The sequence below is a fragment of the Neofelis nebulosa genome, chromosome 17 (assembly GCF_028018385.1).
Source record: "Neofelis nebulosa isolate mNeoNeb1 chromosome 17, mNeoNeb1.pri, whole genome shotgun sequence".
NCBI classification, from domain to species: Eukaryota; Metazoa; Chordata; class Mammalia; order Carnivora; family Felidae; genus Neofelis; species Neofelis nebulosa.
The window spans coordinates 47,157,462-47,178,831 of NC_080798.1; the positions used below are offsets into that span (position 1 = coordinate 47,157,462).

General features: G+C 36.7%; 1 long non-coding RNA gene across 1 annotated transcript in view; it reads left to right on the plus strand.

Annotated features, from left to right (window-relative positions):
- LOC131498850 (uncharacterized) overlaps window positions 1-21,370 on the plus strand; it is a 206,541-nt gene that overhangs the window by 79,195 nt on the left and 105,976 nt on the right. The gene's annotated exons all lie outside the window — the stretch shown is intronic.

The following is a 21,370-nucleotide window of genomic DNA, read 5'->3' on the forward strand; positions in this document are numbered from 1 at the left end:
TTAGAAAAAAGTATTTTGAAAAACAATACCTCTTACCTATATGGATGTATATATGATTATATAAACAGAAAAGATCATCTCTTTCCGTAAAATTCATAGAAGCTCTTATCCCTAAGGGAGAGAAAAAAAAAGCTGTATTTAAGGAGCTATTAACGTTACTGGTAGTGACTTTTTTTAAATCTGGGTAGTGGGTTGTGTATGTTATTTCTAATATTATGTTTTCAGAACACACCTTTAGAAGTCTAATGTGTTTCCACATAAAGATATAATTAAAAAATAGGTTTCAATACAACAAAATAATTTTAAATAACCAATAAATTAAAAAGAAATCATAGTTATAAATGTAAAGGAGGAACAAAATAGTGTTGCCCAGCTTATCTGAACCATGAACTGGTTCAGCTTACCAATTCCAAAATATTTAAAATAGAAGCATTCTAAGTTAATTTATAATTTAATATAACAGGCTATTGTCTGGTAAATCAGCATCTAAAATTTAAACTCATTGCACAACAGAATTTGGAATAATAAATATTTGATAATTTTATATTACGGACATGAGAACATCATACTGAAGCTTCCATGATGTTCGACCACATTTAGGAAATGTAGAAATGGTGGAAGGGAGAAAAGTGGTTGCAAAAGCATTGTCAATCTTGAGATAAATTGTCATCAAGGTATTTAGCATTAATATTAAAAAAAAAAAGCATTGACCCTGAGCATGATTCTGTTAGTCCACCATCAACCACTCCTAAAATAATGAAATAAATACCAAGTGGCAAAAAAGTGGTATATTCTTAAGACTATAGCAAGACTATAAACATTAAGCTGCATTAGAGTTTTAAAAAATGAACAAATCATTGTAGAAGAATTTCATTAATGATTTATAAGAGAGGATACACATCACGTTAATTAAATTCACAGATGATACTAAATTGAATAGTGTTGACAAAACCAGTGAGGACAGATAAAAGGGACCTAAAGTGGTTAGAAATATGGGCAGGAAATGAAATGTGATTCAACCTGGAAAAATGTAGCTGATACATCTGGGAAAAAATAATCAGAAACACAGCCATTCAATTGGCAGGATATATAGTACTTGGAAAGCAGTAATACCCAGAGACTTTGAGATGATAGTGGGTCGCAAATTATATATGATCTTGTAATGGAATATGAGCGTAAAATCAGTCAATGAGATTTTAGTCTGTATATGCAAAAGCTTCATGTCATATGGCTGGAAGATAAAAGTTACTTAAATTGTACTGCTGAGATCACAACACGAATACCAGTTTAAGTCATAAATGCCTCAATATGTAAATTGAGTAGTACTCAAACTAGAAAATAAATGCATAATGGGATTTGGACTCCAAATTAAATTTGAAGGAAAGATTAAAATAACAAAAAATATATTTGTCCATCTCTAAGTCCAGTTATGATAACATTTGAAAAATATTTGAATAATGTAAACATCATGGAATCCAAGTCATTTTTAAGGGTAGAATAAGGAGTGTATAGTCAAGTAATGGGATGAAATTAAGTAACAGAAACTTAAGACTGAATCTGGGAATTGTTTCCTGACAGTGAAATCTATTAGTCTCTGGAATGGATTCCCTAGAGGAGTGAGGGGAAGTTCCATTGCTCTAGTCATTGGACTAGATCAAGGCTTGGACAGCACGTTATTTTTAGAAAAAGAAAAAAAAAAAGATAAAAACTAATTTGACCATTCTGCATTGGCAGGGATGCACACAATAGCATTGCTGGGTCTCATCTATTTGTCGTAGATGGTCTCAGACTTTCCGGACATATCCTGTAATTTTTTAATGAATGATTTCTAAAAGACCGAATTTATATTTTCCAGCTCATGGACTTCAGTTTCCTGGATTTTTTTTTCTTCCAAGTCCTAGGAATGCTAGAAAGAAAATACCCCTCCTTTTCCCTGTTGATGAGATATGGCCTTAAATATTCCAAGCCTTTTGGATCAAATCAGATGAGGTAGCTGAAGTCTCACTTACACCAGTGCATTGAAAACATATTTTTACTGCAGTTTTGCAACCACAACTATGCAATATATAAAAATTCATTCACTTCCTTTTCTGGGTTAATCCACAGAGAGATTTTTACCAGATGGTGTCCTGGAGGTACTATTTACTTTTAGCAAAGCAATATAACTGAGTTTGAAAAATATAAAGTATGCATTTCATCCCAACATTAAAACATTCTGTCAATTGTACTCTTAAATTATCTAGGCTAAAGTTTGTAACTTTATTCTGTGTCATAGCTGACTGAAATGAATGCGGAAGAATACTTGTAAATGACAATTGATTTTAACCCAAAGCCTGATTCTTCCAAGCAAGACAAATTAAAATTAGATTTTGTGCCAGACTTTAAGAGGTAAATTTTACATACATGTATACTTGTTTTAAGGTATATTACACACGCACACACACATGCACACGTGTGCTCACGCACACACCACACTATATTTCACAACATTAATCCTTATTATTTCTGTAGAAAAAAGTAAAGAAAATAGGGGCTCCTGTTCTCAAAGTGCTTAACAGCCTAGCTGGAAAGAAATATTTGAAAAGAAAATATAGGCAGTGCAGATATATGTAAGTTATTTAATACAAGCATTTAGATGGAATTGTACAAATTATGTAGAAAATGACAGATTTTATTCTGTGGATTAGAGAATCTGTTGAGTTCTAATAAGAAATAAGCTGGTGAAATGAGACTAAAGTTGTAATAGAGAGTGTATTAGAGTTCTCTAGAGAAACAGAATCAGTAGGATGGAGATTTGTTAGATAGATCAATAGATAGATCGATAGACTGATCGATAGGTATAAATCAGTCTATGTTTATTGTGATGATAGAGGTTGGCAAGTCTAAAATCTACAGGGCTGTTGTTCCAATTCAAAGGCTTTCAAGCAGAAAGGCCCAGTATTACTACAGATTGAAGGCCATCAGGCAGGAGAATTGTTTTCCTTTGGGGGAGAATCAGCCTTCTATTCCATCCAGACCTTCAACTGATTAGATGAGGGTCACCCATTTTGGAGTGCAGTTTGCTGTACTCTGTGTACTGATTTAAATGTTAATCTCATCTAAAAACATCTCATAGAAACACCCAGAATGTTTGACCAAATAATCTGGGTACCACATGGTCCAGTCAAGTTGACATGTAAAATTAACTGTCACAGAGAGTGAGAGAAATTTGAGTTTTAGAGAACAATTGTAAGTCTTTGAATAGGAAAATAACATGATAGAAATAGCACTTGAGAACTATTCTAATAGCACTAAATAGAAAAGACGAGAGAAGCCGACTTGATTCTAGAGAAGTTGGTAGCTTTGGATAAAGAAAGGAAGGAGAAGATCCAAAAGACATTTCTAAAGGGGAAAGGATCACACCTTGTTCATGAACTATGAATGTAAAGGGAATCTACTAATTCGTACTTAAAGATATCAATCTGGTGATGTAGAATTAAGTAGAAATGGGGACATTGAAAAGATTATTTATGCTTTATTTCATTACCAAAAAAGATTTCTTTTGTACACTCCTGAAAAAACAATTTTGAAAACCACAATTTTGTTCCTCTTCACCCTTAAATATATAAAAATATATTTTTTGAGAAAAATAAATGATCACATCTGATTTTGGTATAATTAAAGTGTAATGTAATATGTCATATACAATTAAATAATATAATAGATTTTAGGTGTTAATAAGCCATCCAAGTAGAAGCAACATAAATTACATAAGTACATGAGAGTCCAACACTGCCCTTTTTTTCTTAAGTAAGTAGTATTGCTCCAGGAATGCAGCAATCACTTTCTACTATCACAGAACTAGGGCACCTGCTTTTTAGTTTGGGGATATTTACATTTTTTGTTTTTGTTACAAACAAAATTCGAAAGTCCCTAATCCAAATAGGTAAGAAAAAAAAACACATAAATTAGAGGTAAATCTTGACTTTAGAATCATGCACACTTTTAAACAACATGCCCTTAATATCCGATCCAAAACTCATATTTGCTAAATAGATATCGTATGTTTGTATGTTACTAACATAAAATACTTCTGAGTTATTATTACAGGCTAATAGCCTGTCGGGTAGCAAACACTTCAACTCGCAGAGTTTTTACTTTGTTGTATGTATTCAATTATTTGTGCTGCTTTTTGCAGGAACTTGTAAATTCTTCTTCCCCAAACCCTGTACGTTCCTTAGATGCCAATACTGAAGAAAGTGCAGGAATCTGAGTGGTAGAGGTCTGAATCTCCACTCAGCTTCAACCAGACCAGATTATTTTTGTTGTATTGAGTTTCTAAAAAAAAAAAAAAAAAAATTCTTTTGTCCATTCCTGAAAAAACAATTTGAAAATCACAATTTTATTTCATTTTACTCTTAAATATATTAGAAGTATTTCTATATTTGACAGAAATATTTGTCAAAAAATATGCATAAAGGTAAAGCTATATTCTAGATATTTTATAACCTGTATATAGCTCTTGGGAATAGACCCCTTTTAATAACATAAAACCATGATTCCACTTTTTTAAACAGAATTATTGAAATAACATTCTCACACCATTCAATTCACCCATTTAAGGTGTACAGTTCCATGGTTTTGATTATAATCACAGTTATGGAATTATCACCATAATCAATCTTAGGACATTTACATCACCCCAGAAAAAAATCCACTCCCCATTTACCCCTAACTCTGCCAGCCATCTTAGCCCTAATCTACTTTTTGTCCCTATGGATTTATCTATTCTGGACATTTCATATAAAAGGAATCATATAATATGTAGTCTTTTGTGACTGGCTTCTTTCACAAAACATCATGTTTTTGTGGTTCATCCATGTTGTACCATGTATCAGTACTCCATTCCTTTTTATTATTGAATAATATTCCATTGTGTGTATATTACCACATTTTATTTTTATGACATAATTTTCACACATTAAACTTGCATTCCAGGTTTTAGAAACACATGTATGAGGGCAGATTACATGTAAACCATGTAAAATTTTCAGTTGATTCAGAAATGATATGCTAAACATTGTAAGAAAGGCCGAAAGAAAGTTAAATGATCACTATCTTAAGAATACTGTTTTATGGTTTACTAAGCTCCTTCCCATATTTTCTAATATTCTAACTTTAGTATTCTTTGGATAAGCCTCCTGTTGTTAATCCCAAAAAATTAGGACTTTATGCAAGTTATATAACCTTTCTGGGACTCAATTTACTTATCTGAAAAATGAGAATGATAAAAATAGAAAAGTATAAATGAAATAATATGTACAGAGTGTTTAAATGATACCTGAAACATAGTTATTTCTCAATTTAGTACTCTAAGGTCAGAAAACTAATTTATTGCCTCCCAGGAACATGCTTTATAATATAGCCACTAGCCACATTTTAGATGCTCAGTAGCCACAAGTGACTAGTGTCTATTGTATTGGACAGCACAGATAATATTTGTGTCATCATAGAAAGTTCTATTTAACAACACTGCTATAGGAACTTAAAATGCAGAATTATGGATAGGACATGTACATTGCTACCAAACAAGGAAGAAAATTTCAAGGGAATGATTTTGACAGTATCACATATCCTCACAGTGGGTTGGGATGTCTTCCTTCTGTAACAGACAAAGCCTGTGGAGAAGATGCTACTTGAGCCAGACCTTGAAGTATAGGAACACAGAAAGGAAGGGGATTATTTAGTAGTATCAGATTCATTGTATATATATACCAAAGCATGAGGCATTTAAATGAAGAAAAGGATTAATGGGAGAGTAATGAAAATAGTATTAAGGAATTAAAGAAGGATTATATTATAGAAGATTTTTTCCTTTGTGTTTTCTGTCAACACTGGAAGTCATCAGATTTTGAGAAGGGAAAGGATGTTAAGTTCTATATGACAAAATGGTTAGGGTGGATCACAGTCCAGAAGAATTATTGAGATGTTGCTACAGGCCAATTTCGGACAGTCAGCAGCCTGAATTATAATAATGACACAAGAACACAAAGGAAGGTTTGAAAGAATACAAAAGAAGAACAATCATTGGTTGGAATGGGGGAGACTTGATGAATGACTGGGTTTAGAGAATGAGGAACCAAGAAACTAGAAAGATCTGAAGTGTGGAGCCTATAAGAACAAGAAATAAGATGCCACTTTATTATTTTTTTTTAATTTTTTTTAGAGAGAGCATGAGAGTTGGGGAGAGGGGCAGAGGGAGAGAGAATCTTAAGCAGGCTCCATGCTCAGCATGGAGTCCAAGTGGGATTTGATTCCGCGACTCTGGGATCATGAGCTGAGCTGTAATCAAGAGCCAGACGCTCAACCAACTGAGTCACCCAGGTGCCCCAAGATGGGCACTTTCGAGTAAAATATGTTAATTTCAATTTTAGACCAAAAAGGAAAAATTTAGACCTGGGAATAATTTGTTTCTGTCTCAAAGATTAAACTAACTCATTTTCAAAGATGATGGTCTAGTTTTAAAAGAACTAGTATTATTTGAATGCCTTTTATGTAGCAGGCACCATATGGAGTGGTAATATACTTTATCCTTTTTAACACTAACTTATAACAGGGGCACCTGGGTGGCTCAGTTGGTTGAGCATCCGACTTCAACTCAGGTCATGATCTCGCAGTTCGTGGGTTCGAGCCCGCATTGGGCTCTGTGCTGACAGCTCGGAGCCTGGAGCCTGCTTCGGATTCTGTGTCTCCCTGTCTCTGACCTTCCCTCCCTCTCTCTCTCTCTCAAACAAAACAAAACAAAAAACAAAACTTTAACACTCACATATAACTGTTTAAGGTAGGAGTATAGTAATTATCCATATTTTATAGAAGAGAACATTGACATTGAGAGAGGTTAGTGGGAAGGAACCCACTACTTGTTAGAATCTTCCTATTATTTTTTTTGTTAGTGCAATTCTAATTGTTAAAAATTCTTGTTGAAATTTGTTTCTCTGTAACTTTACAATCAGGTCTGCTTCGGTTCTGTGAAGTAACCAAACAGTGCCATATCCTCTTCCCTCTTCTAAGCCCTCCCTCCCATTCCTTTGCCCCAGCCCAGAAAGGTCTTCACATATTTTAGGACCTTTATGTCTTTTCTTTCATCATATCTTTTTTTTTAATGTTTGTTTATTTTTGAGAGAGAGAGAGAGAGCGCGCGCGCACACACACAGACACAGACACACACACACACACACACACACGGGGGAGGGGCAGAGAGAGATGGAGACACAGAATTCAAAGCAGACTCCATTCTCCGAGCTGTAAGCCCAGAGCCCGAAATGGGGCTTAAACCCATGAACAATGAGATCATGAACTGAGCCACCCAGGTGCCCCAATCTTTCATTATATCTTCTGATGACTAAGCATCCTAACTTCAACATTTCTTCTTAAAATCTAGGTCTTGTACCATTCATCTTTCTTATTCCCTTCTTTGGATTCACTCTTGTTGGTCACTGCCTCTCCTGAAAATGGGCCCTGAATAAGTCATGGTATTCCTGGTATGGTTTGATCAATGTAAAATTCAGGACAACTATTTCTACTACATATACAGGCATTTAATGTGTTGATGTGTTGGTGACTAAGGGGCGTGTCAAATGAAATTTTGAACCAGAATCAGAAATTTAGCATTGGTACTCTTTTGTTCACTAAGTATTTATTTCATACCTACCATATGGCAGATACTTTTTAGGTGCTCAGAACTAAAGATAGAATTTTAGTGGTAATTGACCTTAGAGAGAGATAAAAATTGACTATATATGCATATATCTTTATATATCTTTAAGGGAAAATAGTACACCAGGGACACAGATTGTTTTTCAATGACTTTCTCTGATAAGAGGGAGCTAGGGAAAAGGAGTGAGAGAAGGATGCTGAGTATCTAAATGAAGCAAAGAAAGAAGAGAATTTCAAGAAGGGGTAAATGGTTAACAGTGTCTGGAACTTCATAAAGGCAAGGGAAATCTGAGAAAATAAAGAGATTCTTGATGACTTTTTGTTTAATGAGAGTGATTCAAGCTTTTAAGAGATTAAAGTTTTAGTGTTAAGAAGAGGGAAGTAGAGGGGCGCCTGGGTGGCTCAGTCGGTTAAGCGTCCGACTTCGGCTCAGGTCACGATCTCGCGGTCCATGGGTTCGAGCCCCGTGTCGGGCTCTGGGCTGATGGCTCGGAGCCTGGAGCCTGTTTCCGATTCTGTGTCTCCCTCTCTCTCTGCCCCTCCCCCGTTCATGCTCTGTCTCTCTCTGTCCCAAAAATAAATAAACGTTAAAAAAAAAAAAAAAAAGAAGAGGGAAGTAGAAATCTTATGAACAGAAAAAGAGAGTAGGCTAAAGAAGATAGTAAGAGACGCATATAGATATTTTTTAGGTAATTTTTAGAATTATCCAAGTTTACTCTGTTGTTTACTTGAAAAATCAAACAAGTGATAATCCAGAAAATTCTTTAAAAGTAGCAGGATGAGGAGAGACTGTCCCCCTCAAATGTTAAACATAGTATAAAGGTAAGTTGATTTAAATAGTGTGGTAAGAACACATGAAACAGTAGAGCAATTGATTAAATAGAAAGTACAGAAGTGGACACAAATACATAGGAAATTTAACATAAAATAAAAAGGTGGTATTTTGAATTAGTGTGAGGAAACTGGATTATTCAATAATAAATGATGTGACAACAGGGTAGCCATTTGTATACATACAAAATGTTGGATTCTTACCTCACACCTCACACCTTACAACAAAATTTTCAAATGGTGCCAAGATTTAATCTTGAAAAATGAAAACATAAAAGTACTAGAAAAAAACCTGGGATTTTTTTTTTTTAATTAGGGAGGTAAAAAGGACACAAACCTCAAAGTCATAATGAAAAGATTAATTAGGGGCGCCTGGGTGGCGCAGTCGGTTAAGCGTCCGACTTCAGCCAGGTCACGATCTCGCGGTCCGTGAGTTCGAGCCCCGCGTCGGGCTCTGGGCTGATGGCTCGGAGCCTGGAGCCTGTTTCCAATTCTGTGTCTCCCTCTCTCTCTGCCCCTCCCCCGTTCATGCTCTGTCTCTCTCTGTCCCAAAAATAAATAAAAAACATTGAAAAAAAAAAAAAGAAAAGAAAAGATTAATTAATTTAATTAAACAAAAAATAAAAGAGGGGTGCCTGGGTGGCTCAGTCAGTTAAGCATCTGACTTTGGTTCAGGTCATGATCTCATGGCTTGTGGATTTGAGCCCTGCATCAGTCTCTGTGCTGACATTGTGGAGCCTGCTTTGGATTCTCTTTCTCTCTCTCTCTCCCCCTCTCCCCCACTCATGCCCACACTCACTCTCTCTCTCTCAAAAATAAATAAATAAACTTAAAAAAAATAAAAGACAAAATTTCATGATTAAGAACACCATAAGCAGAGTAAAAAGACCAACTATAAACTGGGGAAATGTATTTATAATTTTATATTACAGATAAAAAATAATGTTAATATGGAAGAAGCTCTTATAATCAATAAGAGAAATACCAACCATCTGAAGAATATAAATAAATGCTGAGAAAGGAAATACAGTGACTCCTAAAATCCTGAACTGATGCTCAGTTTTTCTTAGAAGAGAATTTTGAAATAAAACTACACTGAGATACCATATGTCACTTATTAGATAGGCAACGGTAAAAGTATTGATAGCATTGACAGGTGGTGAGGAGGAAAGGCATTCTCATAAATGGAAGTCAAAGTGGGTAAAACATCAAGAAAGCAACTTGTTAGTAATTCTCCAAACTGTACATGTGCTTGCTGACCCAGGAATTCTACTTTCAGGAATTTATCCCAAAGACAGACATACCCACACGTGAAAGGTTCTAAGAAGCATCCTAGCAGCATTGCCTGTAAATACCAAGAGTGTAAATAAGATAAGTGTCCACCAGGAGAAGACTGTTTAAAGACACTCTGATTAAAGTCTGTGTATAGTTTATAACTAAGGAAGTATATTTATCATTATAACAGAGAAGTCATGGTGATTCCAGTGTGATTTTCCCTAGCATGTTAATGCTTTGCACCAAGTAACAGTGGCTCCAAGTGCTTTTTTTGTGCTGTGCTTCCTAGTCTATTGATAATGACTTCAGCTTGAACATTTCCTCTAACCAGCTCTGATTGTTGAGGGGCCTACAGGCTGGAAACTGGGAAGAAGAATGTCTTAGTTTAGGTTCCCCAGAAAAGACTCTCAGATAAGGATCTAGGTACTTTATTTTGGAGGTGATCCCAAGAAACACTGCTAGATGGTGCTGAAAGAAAAGAACAGGTCACTAGTCAATAAAGGATGCAATATCAAGTTAGGAGTCCTGTGTATAAATTCTGTCTAACAGGGGAATATAGATGCTTGAGTTATCCTACTCAGATACAGGGTAGATTCGCACTGAATCCAGTCAGTCTTTGGTTGACAGCTTGTACTTGTTTTTGTTTTTAATCCCCCTGCCCCTCCAGCCTGCTGCACACAAGGGCAGAGTGGCTTAGGAGAAAGTCCTTAGGCTGTACTAAGCCCCCTGTTACAAGCAAGGAGAGGAGTTGTGTGTGGGGAGGAAGGGGCAGGAAGGCAAGAAAGAGGGATAATATCCACTCTGTAGGCTGCAAGATGGGATGAAATCTGCTACTATAGGCTGCGAGAGATAACCAAGGCTAAAAGGACATGGACGGGGAGTTTGCTTAGTCTCCAAGTCTGCAAGCTCTCTTTCTTCAGGATAATTTTCCAACAATATTTTTCTCAGCACCCTGATTTTGCAGAAACACAGGTATTTCAGAACTGTTGGGGCAGAAATACCTGTATTTGTTGTAGTCATGCTGCTTAAATGAAAGATGGGACTGCCTAGTTCAGGCAGAAGTGCCTGTGCAGTGCAGCTGTTTAAAAGGTTTTTAGATGGATCAGCCCTGTATCAACTATTGGAAACATTTCTGAGATAAATGAAGCACACACATACCATGGAATAAAATAGTGTGAAGAATGTGTTTAAAAGACAGCTACTCTCCAAAAATCTGTGCTACCCTTTGTAAATTTGGGTAGGTGCCAAGCCAGGGACTATATTTCCCAGCCTCCCTTGCATCTAAAAGGACCATGGGACTGTTATTTCCAGGGGAATATGTGCAGAGTGACCTGCTGACTTACGGGCAAGGTAGTTGAAAAACAGGTCTTCTCTCTTATTTTTCCTCATTTGCTGCTGAAGTAAAGACTGAAGCCCTGGGCTATGGCAGAACTTGGGCTCTTGAAGCACACATGGAAGGCTGCCTGCCCAGTGAATGTAGGACTGTCATGTGTATGCAAATCAACCTTTGGTTTTGCTAAATCACTGAGATTTCAGGGTTTAATTATTACAGTAGCTAACATTACCTTATCTAAACAGTATATTGATACTTGAATGTTCTATAAAATTGAATATATAAATATATGCTTCCATATGTACAGAATGTGATTGAAAGAATACCTAAGAAACTAGGACTGGTGGTTCATTCTGGGGGTGAATGATGTTTAAGTTCAGCGTATGAAGGAGAGTTACTTTTCATATTCTACCCTTTATATCATATTGTTTATATGGAGTATCTTGCCAAAAAATAAGGATAAATATTTGAACTTAGGAGAGAATGGTGAGAATATTAAGGATACTGGAGGAATAGGGAGGTTTTGAAGAAATAAGTTCCTAGATGTATAAAGTAGAAAACTGAGTCAAAGGTGTATAAGTTGATAGCTTGGAAAAACTTGTAAATGTGTAAGTCATTAATAATTACTCATCATCTAATGTGGGAAATAGCAAAAATAGCAGTTTATGTTTCTAATAACAAAAATACAAGTGAAAACTATACTGAGACACAATTTCTCACCTATCAGATGGACAAAAAAACAAAAGTTTGATAACTCTTTCATTTGGCAAGGCTGTGGGGAAACAAGTATTCTCATGTATCAATCATGAGAGGAAGAAGAATCTGGTAAAATGTTCCCAGCATAACCTTTGATCCAGCAATTCCCCTTCTGATAATCTGTCCTACAGGTAAACCTGCAGAGGTACAAACTGGCAAAATATACAAGGTTATTTTTTGTAGCATTGTTGGAGGAATACCAAACTGGAAATGACTCAATGGTCCAATAATAAGAGATTAGTTGAATAAACAATGCAGCACACACACATGAAAATAAAGTTCTATATGCCAGTATGGAGATATCTCCATGACCTATTAAGATGGCAGTGGGGGGAAAGGGAGGGACAAGGTATAGACGAATGTGTATTACATGTTCCTTTTTGTAGGAAGAGTGGAGAAACAATTTATACATTCATATTTGTATTTCCTTATATTTTTGAGAAGAAACTAGAAAGATAATCAACTAATAATCAGATGGTTTCCTATAAGGGATGACTTGACAAGAAATGTGGAAATGTGAACAGTGAGAATGATATTTCTCTGTTAATATTTTTATATAGGATTGACTATTTAAAATTTTTCATTACAGACATTATAGACAAGAGAATGTAGAATAATGAACCTTCATACTTATCACCCAACTCCAATATTTATAGATGGCCCATCTTATTTCACTTATAACCCCATATTCCTATCCCTTCACTAGGTTATTTTAAAGTCAGTGTCAGACATATTTAATTTGTAAATATGCATATATATTTCAGTGTGTATCTTTAACATATAGGAAATATTTAAACAAAATTGTTACACTAAAAATTACAATTCCTTATATCTAAAGGAAATTGAAAGAATAACTAGAGTACATTTTTATAAACATTACCTTATATTCCAGCTGCCCTATTTTATTCTCTGCCTACTGAATCTGAATTTATTGTAGGGCTTTGTAGTATAATTTGTTGATAAATTTCCATTTAGAAATAATTTTAATCTCAGACTAGAACTGTAAAAATATTACAAAGAGTTTCTATATTCTGTTCATCCATATAACCAAATTGTTAACATTTTACTGCTTCTGCTTTGCATCATTCCCTTTCTCTATAGGAATTATGTGCATCTATTTATGTATATGTAAGTTTTTTGAACCATGTGAGAGTATGCAGATATAATGTCTCTACCCCCAAAATACCTCAGTTTGTATTTCCTAGAATATCTTGATACAAAGACACAGGGGAAACTAACAATGCATAATAAATATAATTATTATTTAATCTACAAACCTGATTCTTATTATGCCTATTTTTCCTTGTAATAGCCTTTATAGCAGATAAAATAATATTTTTTTCTGAATCAGGATTCAATTCAGGATCATAAAGTGCAATTTTTGTCCTCTTGGTCTCATTTAATTTGGAATTGTTTCTCTGTCATATGTTTGACATTTTTTAATGAGTATAGGCAGGATATTTTAGTATATGTGCTGCCGAAGCGAGCACAGGCAGGATATTTTAAAGGATAGCCCTCAATTGGGTTTGTCTGGTGTTTTCTCATGATTAGATTCGGGTTATGAATTTTTGGCAAAGATATTACAAAAGTGAGGTACCTTTCTCAGTGCCTTGTCTTGGGAGGCATTTGATGTCTTTTCATCTCATTACTGTTAATGTTATGTTTGATTATTTGGTTTAGGTGGTAGTTGGTAGATTTCTCCACTGTAAAGTTACTATTTTCTCCCATGTAATTAATGAGAATTTGTGGGGAGATGTTTTGAGACCAGAGAGATCTCCTTTCCTCATCAACTTTCACTTACACATACTGATGATTTTTGCCTGAATCTCTTATTGCTGTGCTATTTGCCAAATAGTGACATTCTAACTCTCTTATTCCTTCTACATTTATTAGTTGGTGTTCTATTCTAAGGAAAAACTTATCTCCAACATAAGAATAAATTTATATCAATTAATATGGAGTTGGATTTCTCATTATTAGAACCTCTTCAGGCTGGCTTTTGCGTCTCTTTCAGTGTCTGTAGCATTTTTTTTTTCAACGTTTTTTTAAAATTTATTTTTGGGACAGAGAGAGACAGAGCATGAACGGGGGAGGGGCAGAGAGAGAGGGAGACACAGAATCGGAAACAGGCTCCAGGCTCCGAGCCATCAGCCCAGAGCCTGACGCGGGGCTCGAACTCACGGACCACGAGATCGTGACCTGGCTGAAGTCGGACGCTTAACCGACTGCGCCACCCAGGCGCCCCTGTAGCCTTTTTTTTTTAAATCACTTCCTTGCTTGCTGATATAACAAGACATTCCAGGCTCATCTTATATATTTCTTCCCTCAGTCTTAAAATAAGCCATTCTCCAAGGAAACGGTTTCTTTTAATACTTAAAATCAAGATCTGCAGACTAAGCATGTTAATTATTTCAAGATTTTCGATTCTTCTGGGCCCAATGTTGACTTTTGAATCATGTAAGTGTATTATCTTTTTAAAAATTATAATTTAAAAATTTAGACCTCAAATACACCTGAAATCACAAATTGATTGTAATATACCATTAGGAAGAGTATTTTTTTTTTAAACTTTTTAAACTATAATTTTATTTTTTTTTCAATGTATGAAGTTTATTGTCAAATGGGTTTCCATACAACACCCAGTGCTCATCCCAAAAGGTGCCCTCCTCAAACCCATCACCCACTCTCGCCTCCCTCCCACCCCCCATCAACCCTCAGTTTGTTCTCAGGTTTTAAGAGTCTCTTATGCTTTGGCTCTCTTCCACTCTAACCTCTTTTTTTCCCCCTTCCCCTCCCCCTCCCCCATGGGTTTCTGTTAAGTTTCTCAGGATCCACATAAGAGTAAAACCATATGGTATCTGTCTTTCTCTGTATGGCTTATTTCACTTAGCATCACACTCTCCAGTTCCATCCACGTTGCTACAAAGGGCCATATTTCATTCTTTCTCATTGCCACATAGTACTCCATTGTGTATATAAACCACAATTTCTTTATCCATTCATCAGTTGATGGACATTTAGTCTCTTTCCATCATTTGGCTATTGTTGAGAGTGCTGCTATAAACATTGGGGTACAAGTGCCCCTATGCATCAGTACTCCTGTATCCCTTGGGTAAATTCCTAGCAGTGCTATTGCTGGGTCATAGGGTAGGTCTATTTTTAATTTTGTGAGGAACCTCCACACTGTTTTCCAGAGTGGCTGCACCAATTTGCATTCCCACCAACAGTGCAAGAGGGTTCCCGTTTCTCCATATCCTCGCCAGCATCTATAGTCTCCTGATTTGTTCATTTTGGCCAATCTGACTGGCGTGAGGTGATATCTGAGTGTGGTTTTGATTTGTATTTCCCTGATGAGGAGCGACGTTGAACATCTTTTCATGTGCCTGTTGGCCATCCAGATGTCTTCTTTAGAGAAGTGTCTATTCATGTTTTTTGCCCATTTCTTCACTGGGTTATTTGTTTTTCGGGTGTGGAGTTTGGTGAGCTCTTTATAGATTTTGGAGACTAGCCCTTTGTCCGATATGTCATTTGCAAATATCTTTTCCCATTCCGTTGGTTGTCTAAATTTTAGTTTTGTTGGTTGTTTCCTTTGCTGTGCAGAAGCTTTTTATCTTCATGAGGTTCCAGTAGTTCACTTTTGCTTTTAATTCCCTTGCCTTTGGGGATGTGTCAAGTAAGAAATTGCTGTGGCTGAGGTCAGAGAGGTCTTTTCCTGCTTTCTCCTCTAGGGTTTTGATGGTTTCCTGTCTGACATTCAGGTCCTTTATCCATTTTGAGTTTGTTTTTGTGAATGGTGTGAGAAAGTGGTCTAGTTTCAATCTTCTGCATGTTGCTATCCAGTTCTCCCAGCACCATTTGTTAAAAAGACTGTCTTTTTTCCATTGAATATTCTTTCCTGCTTTGTCAAAGATTAGTTGGCCATACTTTTGTGGGTCTAGGTCTGGGGTTTCTATTCTATTCCATTGGTCTATGCGTCTGTTTTTGTGCCAATACCATGCTGTCTTGATGATTATAGCTTTGTAGTAGAGGCTAGTCTGGGATTGTGATGCCTCCTGCTTTGGTCTTCTTCAAAATTACTTTGGCTATTCGGGGCCTTTTGTGGTTCCATATGAATTTTAGGATTGCTTGTTCTAGTTTCAAGAAGAATGCTGGTGCAATTTTGATTGGGATTGCATTGAATGTCTAGATAGCTTTGGGTAGTATTGACATTTTGACAATATTTATTCTTCCAATCAATGAGCATGGAATGTTTTTCCATTTCTTTATATCTTCTTCAATTTCCTTCATAAGCTTTCTATAGTTTTCAGCATAAAGATCTTTTACATCTTTGGTTAGATTTATCCCTAGGTATATCATGCTTCTTGGTGCAGTTGTGAATGGGATCAGTTTCTTTATTTGTCTTTCTGTTGCTTCATTATTAGTGTATAAAAATGCAACGGATTTCTGTACATTGACTTTGTATCCTGCAACTTTGCTAAATTCATGTATCAGTTCTAGCAGACTTTTGGTGGAGTCTTTCGGATTTTCCATGTATAATATCATGTCATCTGCAAAAAGTGAAAGCTTGATTTCATCTTTGCCAATTTTGATGCCTTTGATTTCCTTTTGTTGTCTGATTGCTGATGCTAGAACTTCCAACACTATGTTAAACAACAGCGGTGGGAGTGGACATCCCTGTCGTGTTCCTGACCTCAGGGAAAAAGCTCTCAGTTTTTCCCCATTGAGGATGATGTTAGCTGTGGGCTTTTCATAAATGGCTTTTATGATCTTTAAGTATGTTCCTTCTATCCCGACTAGGTTGCTGAATTTTGTCAAAGGCCTTTTCTGCATCGATTGACAGGATCATATGGTTCTTATCTTTTCTTTTATTAATGTGATGTATCACATTGATTGATTTACGAATGTTGAACCAGCCCTGCATCCCAGGAATGAGTCCCACTTGATCATGGTGAATAATTCTTTTTATATGCTGTTGAATTCGATTTGCTAGTATCTTGTTGAGAATTTTTGCATCCATATTCATCAGGAATTTTGGCCTGTAGTTCTCTTTTTTTACTGGGTCTCTGGTTTAGGAATCAAAGTCATACTGGCTTCATAGAATGAGTCTGGAAGTTTTTCTTCCCTTTCTATTTTTTTGGAATAGCTTGAGAAGGATAGGTATTATCTCTCCTTTAAACGTCTGGTAAAACTCCCCTGGGAAGCCATCTGGTCCTGGACTCTTATTTTTTGGGAGATTTTTGATGACTGATTCAATTTCTTTGCTGGTTATGGGTCTGTTCAAGCTTTCTATTTCCTCCTGATTGAGTTTTGGAAGCGTGTGGGTGTTTAGGAATTTGTCCATTTCTTCTAGGTTGTCCAATTTGTTGGCGTATAATTTTTCATAGTATTCCCTGATAATTGCTTGTATTTCTGAGGGATTGGTTGTAATCATTCCATTTTCATTCATGATTTTACCTATTTGGGTCATCTCCCTTTTCTTTTTGAGAACCCTGGCTAGAGGTTTATCAATTTTGTTTATGTTTTCAAAAAACCAACTCTTGGTTTCGTTGATCCGCTCTACAGTTTTTTTAGATTCTATATTGTTTATTTCTGCTCTGATCTTTATTATTTCTCTTCTTCTGCTGGATTTAGGCTGTCTTTGTTGTTCTGCTTCTATTTCCTTTAGGTGTGCTGTTAGATTTTGTATTTGGGATTTTTCTTGTTTCTTGAGATAGGCCTGGATTGCAATGTATTTTCCTCTCAGGACTGCTTTCGCTGCATCCCAAAGCGTTTGGATTGTTGTATTTTCATTTTCCTTTGTTTCCATAGATTTTTAAATTTCTTCTCTAATTGCCTGGTTGACCCATTCATTCGTTAGTAGTGTGTTCTTTAACCTCCACGCTTTTGGAGGTTTTCCAGACTTTTTCCTGTGGTTGATTTCAAGCTTCATAGCATTGTGGTCTGAAAGTATGCATGGTATGATTTCAATTCTTGTATACTTATGAAGGGCTGTTTTGTGACCCAGTATATGATCTATCTTGGAGAATGTTCCATGTGCACTCGAGAAGAAAGTATATTCTGTTGCTTTGGGATGCAGAGTTCTAAATATATCTGTCAAGTCCATCTGATCCAATGCATCATTCAGGGCCCTTGTTTCTGTATTGACCGTGTGTCTAGATGATCTATCCATTTCTGTAAGTGGAGTGTTAAAGTCCCCTGCAATGACCACATTCTTATCAATAAGGTTGCTTATGTTTGTGAGTAATTGTTTTATATATTTGGGGGCTCCTGTATTCGGCGCATAGACATTTATAATTGTTAGCTCTTCCTGATGGATAGACCCGTAATTATTATATAATGCCCTTCTTCATCTCTTGTTACAGCCTTTAATTTAAAGTCTAGTTTGTCTGATACAAGTATGGCTACTCCAGCTTTCTTTTGACTTCCAGTGGCATGATAAATAGTTCTCCATCCCCTCACTCTCAATCTAAAGGTGTCCTCAGGTCTAAAATGAGTCTCTTGTAGACAGCAAATAGATGGGTCTTGTTTTTTTATCCATTCTGATACCCTATGTCTTTTGGTTGACGCATTTAGTCCATTTACATTCAGTGTTATTATAGAAAGATATGGGTTTAGAGTCATTGTGATATCCGTAGGTTTCATGCTTGTAGTGATGTCTCTGGTACTTTGTCTCACAGGATCCCCCTTAGGATCTCTTATAGGGCTGGTTTCGTGGTGACGAATTCCTTCAGTTTTTGTTTGTTTGGGAAGACCTTTATCTCTGCTTCTATTCTAAATGACAGACTTGCTGGATAAAGGATTCTCGGCTGCATATTTTTTTCTGTTCGTCACATTGAAGATCTCCTGCTATTCCTTTCTGGCCTGCCAAGTTTCAGTAGAGAGATCGGTCACGAGTCTTATAGGTCTTCCTTTATATGTTAGAGCACGTTTATCTCTAGCTGCTTTCAGAATTTTCTCTTTATCCTTGTATTTTGCCAGTTTCACTATGATATGTCGTGCAGAAGATCGATTCAAGTTATGTCTGAAGGGAGTTCTCTGTGCCTCTTGGATTTCAATGCCTTTTTCCTTCCCCTGATCCGGGAAGTTCTCAGCTATTATTTCTTCAAGTACACCTTCAGCACCTTCCCTCTCTCTTCCTCCTCTGGAATACCAATTATGCGTATATTCTCTTTAGTGCATCACTTACTTCTTTAATTTTCCCCTCATACTCCTGGATTTTTTTATCTCTCTTTTTCTCAGCTTCTTCTTTTTCCATAATTTTATCTTCTAGTTCACCTATTCTCTCCTCTGCCTCTTCAATCTGAGCCGTAGTTGCCTCCATTTTATTTTGCAGCTCGTTGATAGCCTTTTTTAGCTCTTCCTGGCTGTTCCTTAGTCCCTTGATCTCTGTAGCAAGAGATTCTCTGCTGTCCTTTATACTGTTTTCAAGCCCAGTGATTAATTTTTTGACTATTATTCTAAATTCACTTTCTATTATATTGTTTAAATCATTTTTGATCAGTTCGTTAGCTGTTGTTATTTCCTGACGTTTTTTTGAGGGGAATTCTTCCGTTTCGTCATTTTGGATAGTCCCTGGAGTGGTGCAGGACTGCAGGGCACTTCACCTGTGCTGTCTTGAATAAGTTGCGTTGGTGGACTGGCCGCAGTCAGACCTGATGTCTGCCCCCAGCCCACCGCTGGGGCCACAGTCAGTCTGGTGTGTGCCTTCTCTTCCCCTCTCCTGGGGCGGAGAGGAGTGTGGGGTGGGGATGGCCTGTCTGAGCTATTTGCACACTGCCCGGCTTGTGGTGCTGGGGATCTGGCGTATTAGCTGAGGTGGATCGGCAAGGTGCATGGGGGCGGGAGGGGCAGGCTCAGCTCGCTTTTCCTTTGGAGATCCACTTCGGGAGGGGCCCCTCTTCCTTGGGCCTCTCGTCTGCGCTTGGCTCTGGAGACTTCGTTCTGCTAGTTTTCTGGCGGTTTTCTGGGTTATTTAGGCAGGTGTAGGTGGAATTTTGGCCACACAATTTTCAGTCTTCATAGCAGTGCTTGCTAGACATACTGTTTCTTGGTTTAAGCAGAGTCTGGCACAGCTGTTGTAAGTCTGTCTAAGTGAATTCTTCTCTGGTATTATCTTCCTAGGGGGTTCACCATTATTACAGTCTTCTCTCTCTGAGGAATTCTCCTCTCGTGGGCCTTACCCGAAACCCTGACACCAAGAAGGCCCTGCCAGCAGCCTCACGGAGTACGAAGAGTATTTAATACAACATTTGAGGATGTAGACTTTTGAGTTGGATAACTCTGGGTTCAAATGTACCACTTACTAGTTTTGTAATTTTATTTCATTTACCTGCCAGTTGGAGATGAACATATATACCTCATTAGGTTGTTGTAAGGACTTAATGAGATGTAAAATGCTCATAATATAAATTTAACATAATATACATTTGAACATAGCTGTTGGTTTATGAACACTTATATTAATACTTAGCACACTATTGAACATTGTATTTAAGAATTATTTCTTGGGGCGCCTGGGTGGCGCAGTTGGTTAAGCGTCCGACTTCAGCCAGGTCACGATCTCGCGGTCCGTGAGTTCGAGCCCCGCGTCAGGCTCTGGGCTGATGGCTCGGAGCCTGGAGCCTGTTTCCGATTCTGTGTCTCCCTCTCTCTCTGCCCCTGCCCCGTTCATGCTTTGTCTCTCTCTGTCCCAAAAATAAATAAAAAACGTTGAAAAAAAAATTTTTTTAAAAAGAATTATTTCTTGAGTTGAATTATAATTTTTTTCTCCCTTAAGTATAAGATAGACTTGTAGATTCATTAGTGGTGGAATGTTCCTGAACATTCCTCAAGACCATGAAAAAATATGGAGTCAAATAACTTATAGTCATGGGGACAAAAAACAAATTGGAGTTGCTCTTCAGCTCTAGGATGTTCTGAGTTGACGGAAACTTGGGTTAACAATGCTTAGATCAGACTTGTTAGATAAAGACAGAAATAATTTATGAAAGCTATTTATTCTAGCTTAAACCTATATCTGCCTTATTACTAAATTTCAAGTCTACTATTAAAGTATTTTATACTTTGTCATTTTAGGAGTAGAGAATGAATGTGAGAAACAGGAAGAATAGCAGAATATTGGATTTAATATAATAATAGAACTCATGCAGTTTAGCAGAGAGAGGAATAAAAAGAATGTTAGCAGAGAGAGGAATAAAAAGAATGAGAGGAATAAAAAGAATCTAATTGTAAATTAGATTTTCAGCTGGTTCACACTTGTCATACAATGTAGAAGTGTTCACATAGATTCCTAAGTTCAGGAAGATGGCAAGCTGACTGCTTTTGACTCACAACTGTTATATTTTCTTACACTCCAATAGTTATGAACCATTTTATATTAAAAATACAGAAGTGGCCACTGATGGAACTACTATTACTGTTACTAGTATTCACTCCTACCCTGTCAAATCAAAAGTGTGTTCAGTGTTTTGGGCGAAGAAA